We start from the raw sequence: 10151 nt of genomic DNA, 5'->3' as shown, positions 1-10151 counted from the left end.
ACTAAATCAAGTTGATTTCCCGGAAAATCAGTGAAGTGGGCAATTGTTCCTCTTTGACTCTCTATTAGCAACTAATGAAAACAGGCAACTAAAAATTAAAAGTGTAAGATAGAAACATGGAGGACCAGTTCTCTAAGCTGGCAAAGGGAAAAGGAACTTTTACAAAACACTGAAAGTGTATTTTTTCCCTGTCGCCTTGAGGGTAACCTGGCTTAGTATATGAAAACATTTAATATGTGATCGTTACTTTAAGGGGGAAAAAAAAGATTAGATAAGTTGTTTCTTAGCAACACCAATGCTTATTCATGGTCTCTGACCATAGGAATCTCTCAAAACACGACAACCTAAACTTTCTGTGCACTTCATACAAATTGTATGTGACAGGTCAGTTATTTAATATTAACTAATAGTTACCATGTCTCACAACCCATTTCATTAAGTCTTCCCAAGTCAAATTTAGTCAAACTAAATTTGTACCCAAATCACTTTCTTTCCCAGAAGTTAAATGTGATTCTGGCAAAAACATAACTCATATTATGTGGTGTTTTATTATTTAGATAATTATGCTCAAGGAGCTTCATTGCTTGTTATAAGCTTGGGATGTGAGAAAAATGTCAAAGCAAAGACTGCATCAGTTTGTGAACATTTCTATTTCATTGCCAAGTTGTTTTTTCTTTGAATGTTTTTTGATTCTTCCCCCAAAGGAAAGAAAGTCTATTCAGTAGCATCAAAGTGTGGATGTTGTCCATAGCAATCTGGATGGGAATCAGTAGCAGGGGCCTTGCCTCAATGTCTATGGTTCAAGGGAGGATGTCACTCTTCAGAGACAGTGTGAGCAATGAGGAAGCAGGGGAAGTTTCTGAATGACCTCACAGCATGAGACAAGCGGTCAGTACTGTAATAATGGTTTACATTGGCAGGACTCCACTTCTGGGGTGGTCCACAGTGACATTGTCAAGAATCTCTTTCATTAGTACTGTGAATACTACAGAGACACATTGGTTGAAAGGTGAAAAGTTGGAAACGCTGCTGTTTTTCATGGCTGGGGATAAGGAGAGTCCATTTAGGAGCTTATAAGAAGCTGTTTTTGAAAGAAAACACAAGATGCCACCACAATTTTTCATGAGTTCTCAAATGCAGTGTAGTACAGTCTTTCTTGATTAACAAACTTCTCTCTCTGTCCTGTTGGAAATGTGGCTTCCTTTTGGTAGTGTGGTTTTTTACTAGGAAATCTCAATTTACTGAGGTTAAGAGGTTAATGGTTGAGGCTATAGGTAGTAGCAATTATCTAAACTGGAAAGAAAATAGTATAAAATATCTGATGTGGGTTTTATCAGATTTTTTTTGTATTTTTTGGAGTTTTGTATTTTTTCTATGTATAGAAGGGAAGATTTGTTTCACGTAATATAGTAACCACTGAAAACCCAGTATATTATTCCCAGACATACATGTATCTTCCTTTGAAACCTTTAATTAGTCATGTCAAAAACATTGGTGATCTAGATTTAATTACTTTTAATTACTTCTTTATTGTGTGTGCATTTTATTGTTACACACACACATACACACACACATACTAACTAAGAGAAACTATAGGAAAAATTGATAATTTAACAAGCATGATCTAGAGCAATTTAAAACTAATAGAGTACTTCGAATTTTAGAAGGAATGTACATTAAATGTGATGCCAGTTTTATCAAGTCTTGAAAAAGAAAGATCTAAAATTGTCTGCTTCATATGTCCATAAACACATCTTTCCAAATATGATTGACTGAGACTTCAGTAATGTGACACTTAGCAGTATAAAATATTTAAAAGCAATAAATAATAGTGTAACAAAAAATTTATTTTATGTGTTATATTTGGGATATTGATGGATATGTGGTTTGTTACTTGAAGTTTTTTTTTACTTTTGCATTTAATCTGAAGTTAAATTTTAATTCATAAATCCATTTGACATGTGTATTTGGATAATTTCATATTAATTAAAATTTATGTTTTGCAATTATAAAATAATACATGGTTTTGTTAGATAACTTGAAAAATACTGAGAACTAGATACACAAAGACATCCTTTATAATATTTTATTGTTCTATCTTTCCAGGCTTATGTCTATGTCTTAATTTTTCTATTCATAAAAATATTTTTTCATGGATACGAAATAGATACCTATTGTAAATAGTTTAAACATTACAGAAACTTATGCCAAAACGTAAATATTCCTAAACATTTTATTCTCAGAACTAACAAATGTCAATAGCTTGTTGTGCAGATTTTTCCTATGAGTTAAAAATATAACTAGATAGCACTATATTTAAATATCTTTAAAGAAGCGGGTTTATTTTCATACATACCCCTTTGAAACCTTTTCTCTCTCAAGGACAAACTATATAGACTTCTAGGTGAGTATGTTTTGTGTATATTTTTAACATATAGAATTATGGTTACTTATAATTTGTATGCATTTTTATTTTTGAAAATTATAATCATGTCTCACAATTGTATGCTACTTTTATATTAAAGTTCATTATAGACCAGTGCACTATTCAGAAACACTTTCATAAATTGAATGTCTAAGCTGGGCTCGGTGACTCAGCCTGTAATTCCGCACCTTGGGAGACTGAGGTGAGTGGATTGCCCAAGCCCGCAGTTTCGAGACCCGCCTTGGCAACTTGGCGAGACCTCATCTCTACAATAAATCAAAAATTAGCCGGGCATGGTAGCGCGCGCCTGCTGTTCCAGCTACTTGGAAGGCTGAGGCGGAAGGATCGCCGGAGCCCAGCAGGTTGAGGCTGCAGTGACTGGGAGCGGCCACTGCACTCCAGTCTGGGCGACAGAGTGAGACTCCAACTCAAAAAAAAAAAAAAAAAAAATTAATGTCTGTTTATTGGTTTTTCCTGTAAATATTAAATGAATATCTGTGCTTTTTCTCTTTTTCTTATTCTTCCTGTTGAATCATATCAATGAGAAGTATTGAACCAAAGAACATGAAAATGTCCAGGTTCTTATTTTCTATTGAGTAATTACTCAAGGCAATCAATATTTATGCTTATTTAAGACAGTTCTTATTTTCCTGAAATTTCCTAATTTGTTGGTCTCATTGATGAGCTCAACTTGTATACACTTTTTTTTTTTTTTTACCAAATAGTATATTTTAAAAAATTCTTGCTGAGCATTTCAACCTAATTCTCACCAAAATCTGTTAGTATTTTCAAGTGCTAAGTGATTTAGTATGGAGCAAAAGTGTTATACCTAGAAAATGAATGAAGAGACATCATTCCCAGATTAGCCCTTCAGTTTTTGAGAATTTAGTTATACGAATTTCAAATTATAACAGTTATATGAAGAAATTCAGTGTATTTGCTAAAATAATTGCTTCAGAGTAAATAAGCATGAATGGCAGCATTATAGCTAATGTGATATGTGAAAATATAACTTGAAGTGGACTAGCTCTTGCGAGGTGATGTTCTGAAAGCAAAACCTGTGGAGATACTGTAAAATGGATTTTTTAATGATCCGAAAGTTGGCTCACATGAGCTCTTTGATTTAGTAAAGTCCTCCACAGGTTTACTCCAGATAGGTGTAAGATTGAAGAAAAGGGATTGATATCCGCATTATCATGTCAAAGTCGGCTGGATTTTGCTGATGGGAGAATATGCTCTGCCTTGATTTTAAAGATAAAGGAGTCTCAGTGGTAAGTGCAACAAAAAACCAATCCATGGACAAAAACATGAATAAGAATTCCTGGCAGTGCATGGATTTCTAGGAAAAGAAAGTGAGCTCTCACTTTTACTAAGTATTATTCTGCATTTCTTTTAGATGTAGATTTTAGAATGAACTTAGAAGATATGTTCCAATTTGTAGATGCTACATAAAGGCATACTACATGACAAACACCATGGTCAATTAATCATTATATGCCATCACATATATTGTTTAAAATGAGTAATTGAGTGAATGTGTGGACTACAAGAGAAAATGAACGCTATTAGCTAAGGCCAGGCCTCGAGTGCAGAGCTGCTCTAAGGTTTCTCTATTGGTCATAACACCTTTTGGAAGATCCTGACCAGATCATCTGATCAGTATGTTAAAGACTAAGCAATTTGACTGATGCATGGTGCAATTATATCCCTTTTCTCTGCAATGATTGAATCCCAGAGACTGTTGTGAGATAGTCCTTAGTCAAAGTTAGAGAAGAAATCAAGACTTACTTTGGTACTTCCTATACTTTACTCTCTTGCTGTCTTTCCCATGTTTTGAATCTAAGGATCCAAGTCTCCTTATGCTACCTCCCTCCCAATCAAACTTGCTCTGAAGAAAGAATCTAGAATTTTCAGTTTCATAAAGGTAAAAAAGGACTGATATGGTTCAAGTTTTGCTTCCTCACAGCCATCTTTACATTAACAGATAAACAGTCCTCTACTCCCTGTTTGCCTTTTGCCAGAGGGATGAGATAATATGTAAAAACTGAGATATTATGACTTGGGTGTGGGGACATTTTGGGACTCAGAGTTTCAACTGATGTAATTATTAATCTTCTGTCCACTCATTAGTATGGCTCTGGTCTCAGATTTTGTAGCTCTCTCAGGTGCAGTGGGGAGATAACTCTGACTCACACTATCTTGCTCATGCATTCTATCCTTGGACGTTCCCAACTCACATCACTGTTATTGTGCCCTATCACTCATGAAAGTGTGCCAGGCTGCTTGCCTTTTTTTTTTTTAGTTCCTTGAGATTTCACAGAAGTTGGTGTTTATGTTATTATTATTAATATTAGTCTAAATTAACTATGCATCTTTGACATGAGTATAAGGCAGGCCTAAGGTAAGCTTATTTTCAGTTTCTAGACTCTGACTTTTGATGTGGAACATTCTATTTTGAAGGATGTATCTTAGATATAGAGTGTGAAACTCTTTTGGAATCATAGAACTTTAAAACTGGGAGTGATTTTGGAGATTTTCTCATCATTATTATTTAAATTTTAAAGATGGTCAATAATAAGAATAAATAACACATTGGGCACAATAAACTACAGAAACTGAGGGCAGAAAAAAAGTTGAGTGACTCTTCTGATCATGCTTAAATTTGTAATGGGGGAGGAGTTACAACACTTGTGAAATAACTGGGAAAATTATTCTGACCTATTTGTAAATGTTGGTTTAATGGGTAATTTTTTTTATCACTTTTTTCTTTCTTCTTGAATATAAGACTAATGCTGGGAAACATGTACAAGATAATCATTTTTAAGAGCAGAAAATTAGCTGTGCATTGTAAAGCCCAATATACATTTCCAGACATGAAGTGTATCTGAAATTCCTCAATAGAATCACATTGTTAAGTTCACAGGCTGTTGTGGGTTGACATCATCAATGCATTTGTATTGCTATGGTTTTTCCTTTTCTTTCCTTGATTCTGTGTGTACATAGATGTAATATTTGTTCTGTCATGCTAGTACATATATCTTATAAAATATAAAATCTAAGAGACGATTTTATGCATTATTCAGAAAAGATATATGCCTAAACAAAGTTACTGCTGAGTTTGGACTTCCTGATTTGCTCAGTGTGTGTCAAGGACAATCATGTCACTACTATTTTCTAGGTGATTAGTGAGTTTTCCATAACAATGTTCTTTTCTTTCGTTGAGGTGCTATATCAAATAGTTTCCTTCAGAAATAGTATGTGATATAAATATATATATATATATTTTTTTTAAAAACTGAATTTGAGTTTCCAGCACTTCGAAAAGAACTGCTGAGTATGTTTTCATGCAAATTGTAATACAATTAGGACTTTCTGAGCCCTACAAGACAATTTAACTTTGCAAAAGAAAAAGAAAAATATAAAGAAAGAAGAATTGATTGAGTTGTCCTCTCTTGTTTGTATAACATTCCATGGATCTCTGGTCCTGACCAAGGTAAACTGGAGTAAGAATTAACTGACTATTGCAAAGGCTAATTTACAGAAACCACATGAGGAGTTCTTGAGCACAGCCCAGATAACAAAAATATTATCCACCTTGTTTACAGTAGAGTAAGTCAGTTTATTAGTTGGAGTGCTTCATTATGTATAAAAGATGCCAATGATAGTCTTCTAGTCAAAATAAACAGGCATAAAGTGTTCCACATATACATATACAATTTGTGGAGAATAGTTACTTTGCTATTTATTTTATAATTGACCATAAATGGAGTCAAAGTGCAAAGGGAAAAACTAAAAAAGCAGCCCACTAAGGGCTTTTTGAAAGATTGATAAATAATGTGGAATCTCAATTAGGCTGTAGAAGGAATGCAGATATTAAAAATTTGGTCAAGAATCTAATTAGCTGGAGGTAATTAAACAGTCTCACACGGGGTCATTAATCTTTTCCACAGACCTTTGATGTTTTGCACACTGTCTTCTAGTCATTAATAAAATTCATAACACTCCACTTTGTGCTGTTTTATCATCATGTTTTTTCTCTGTAAGAGCACAGAGCAAGTGTCATTGTATCACAAGGGCCTTACTTTAGTTAATTTCTCCCCCCCATGCTTGTTAGGATTAACCATTTAATGATCCCAGTAAAAAACACAAAGCACATTATTTACATGTGTCCTTAATTTTATTAAATAATACAATTTTATAACTTTGTCATTATTCTTTTAAAAAATGAGGTGTCTGTTTCTGTGTAAATTTTTCTAAAATGGCAAATAGTAGAACTGCATTTAGTTATTGGAAGATTTACATGGTCACATATTAAAGTTATAATTTCTCAAAGAGAAGAATAATCATTTAATGAAGGAAAAAGTCTAAATGGAAATTATTGCACACAAATTGTACATTGAGCAACAAAGAAGCAGAATGTCATTGCAGTAGTGCATTATTTTGATAAGTTTCAGAGTAATGCCATATTCAGAGCTGGCTGAGTTATAAAAGGAAAAGAAAATACAAAGACAGCATTTAGAAAATATGATTCTTGTGATTGGGATAAAATATTTTATTCATTTTCATGAATACAATGTTTCTGTATGTATTATTTTATTTCAGTCTTTTAACCACATACATTTCTGAAAAGAAAAAAAAAAGAAACCTGTTGTTTCATAGAATTGATTGTATTTGTAATAGAGCCTGTTACTCCAAAAGCCATTCTACCTGTCCCCTGGTAGACTATATTGAATTAGTAGAGAATGCTAAAAGAGATCGAGTAGTTCTGAATATTTGACTGCAGGGATAATGCTCTCACAATGAAGGCATAAGAGACTGTATAGGAAAAGGATTATTCATCTGAAAACACCTGAAGACTTCAAAAGCTTTTATTAAAGAAATTCACAGAAATGATGTCTGCAGAATATGAGATGCAGAGGATGCTATTTTATATTGATTGGCTGTTTCTGATAGGATTGCTAAACCCCCAAAATTGGATTCATATGCCTATTTAATTAAATAAGTCTTTCTGAACAAAAATTAACTTGCTTTTTGAATTTGGGGCTGTTAAATATTAAATATCTCAGATTCTAATATTGTATTTTGTGTGGGTAAAAATCACAACATTTTTTTGTTTAATTCTTGTCTTCCAAATAAATAGCATTGCTCTTTTAAAATAAATGATAGCTTTTTCCCTAAAATAACACAAAATGTTTGCATGAAATGAAATCATGTTTCTTAAAATATAATGATAACAAAACTCACATTTTTATTTTATACACACCTTTATATGTTTAAACACTTAGGGAAAATAAATTTAGAAACAAAAAAATTCAATTGTGTTATGAGAAGAAAGATCATATTAAATAAAAATTATCTCAATATTCAATAATAGTGCATTATGTGAGATTGAGATACAATCCATTAGGCATAATATGAAGAGAGAAGCATATCAACTTCATGAACAAAAAGGAATCTCTTAGAAAATCCATGTGGAATCCCCAATCAAAAATAGAAATACCCATTCACATTGATTAAAATTTAATAGTGATTTGACTAATCAGGATGTTTATTCTAAGCAATTACATAGTAAGGCTAATTGTTAAATTTGTACAGCTTTGTTACTCTCGATCCTCCAGTGACATAAATTTAAAACAGGTTGAAGTTAATGACTAAGAGAATGTAAATAAAATAGTTAAGTGTTTTAAAATATTTAAGGGCTTAATAACATGCTAGAGTAACAACAACAACAACAACAAAAGATTAGATCACACTGTGAGAATCAGCCACCCTATGATGGATTCTGCACTTTTCATTTGTGAAGCAATTAATTGTCTTAGGTGAGGTCCTGAATTGCAGATCTATTTTTAAAAATATAAAGTAATATAAGCAACACAAAAAGTATAAATGGAATTTATTGACACTGCATTTTAGTAAAATTTTAAATGAAATAGTATGCATTTTATGCTCATATAGCCTTGAGCCTATGAGTTTGCATGAGTTTTGGGTATATCATTTTTATTGGATATTTTTCACCTAGGAAATATTGTCTATCTTAGAGAAAAAAATGAACAATGGATCACATATTAATGTAATTTATCATTATATGGCATATAAAAACACACGTTTTAAAAAGCAGTTTTAAAACATACTGATTTAACTGTAAATAAAAAACTAGGTATTTAATAGTAAATGGCATCAAAGTTGCATTTTTATGAGAAAATAGTTAAACTTTATAAATATTAAAGCATTAGAAGTTTGTTATTTTAATATTTAGGTGGTTTATGTGCTATGTTTGTGTTGGCTAACTGGATATTAATGTGTGCTTTAAATAGTTTACTTAAAAATTCTAGAAATATATATAATTTATGAGAAAAATAAATACTTCCTCTGCTAAATTTATCTTTATCTCTTTGGTCCTGGCATTTTAATCTATTTCTTTATGTCAAGAGGACCTAGGGACAAAAAACAAGTACAGTTCAATTGTATGAGTATTTGAGGTTCAGAACCACCTCCCAATTTCCTGCTTAACTGTAAGGTCATTCCCCAAACAGCAGGGCATAGGGGAAATGTACAATTTTGGAATCATTATATCATTTCCTGTCCTGTTTCCTGTCAACTGTTCCTGTCAGAAATGGCTAATTATGACCTATTTTCACCAAGCAATAGAAGAAACTGAAGTCAGAATCATGCTGTAGAATTAGATCTCTTTCCTAAATGTAGTTATAAAATCTGGACTAAAGAGGGCAGGAGATACTCTATAAAAAAACTACAGAGGACCAAGAAGAAATGTCTATGAGAAAATCATACCCACATTTGAGGATATGATGAAGTGATTTATTTTCCATAAAGCTTGTATAAATGCTTTAGTTACTTTAATGCAGTGATTAGCTGGAGTTTCAATGATATTTGTAGATGTGAGTTTCCCTTTACATTCAGAGTTCAGCTCATTTTATTGCATTTGTATTGGATATGAATGTTTTTTAAACACTCTTTTAAGTTTTCAGTAGTTTCCTTTTTGATACATCTGGAGCAAGGAGCTTAATAGTGGCTTGTCACTAGAAATCATGTCATTCACTTAGTGTAAAATATGAGTTCTTTCTAATCTTTACTCCACCCTCAAACTTATTTTTTAAAACCCTTGACAACATATGTCACAAATGACTCTCTCTGAATTAATGTGGATTTTCATGTACATACTAACTGAATAAACTTGTGATCTTTTCAATGAAAGTCCATGACATTCTTTTCCATTTTTTGAAAAGTTTTTATAAATTTATCTAGCAAAATTGAAAATCTGAAATCAGTCTGCATGCTGGGATGTTGAATGTTAATGTTCATCATATGTAGGTAAGCATTCAAGGTAAATTGCTGAATGGAGACAAAGTACTATAACCTCTTTCTTCTTTGTATTCAAGTGGCACACATTTTTATATTAATCTGTAGATGTTACTTAATCTGACATCTTCATAACATTTGTAGATATTAAAAATTATACTATATTTTCACATGGATGTGACCCAATATATTTTTTATCCAGAATACCACATTTTAATTTTTTTATTTATATATCCTTAGAAATATTTTAATAATTATTAGGATACTTGAATTATCCTGACAATAAAAATTTTTAATTGTGCTTACTTTAACATGAAATTTAACTTCTAACAAAGAAGAATGATATATGAAATAATTATTATAATGCCTGTAATGAATCTGTATGTCATCTCATTGAGCTAGTAAGTTT

The sequence above is a fragment of the Carlito syrichta genome, unplaced genomic scaffold (assembly GCF_000164805.1).
Source record: "Carlito syrichta isolate Samal-C Ts95f unplaced genomic scaffold, Tarsius_syrichta-2.0.1 Scaffold316453, whole genome shotgun sequence".
NCBI classification, from domain to species: domain Eukaryota; kingdom Metazoa; phylum Chordata; class Mammalia; order Primates; family Tarsiidae; genus Carlito; species Carlito syrichta.
The sequence above is the reverse complement of the archived record's forward strand: the minus strand, read 5'-3'. Positions refer to the sequence as shown.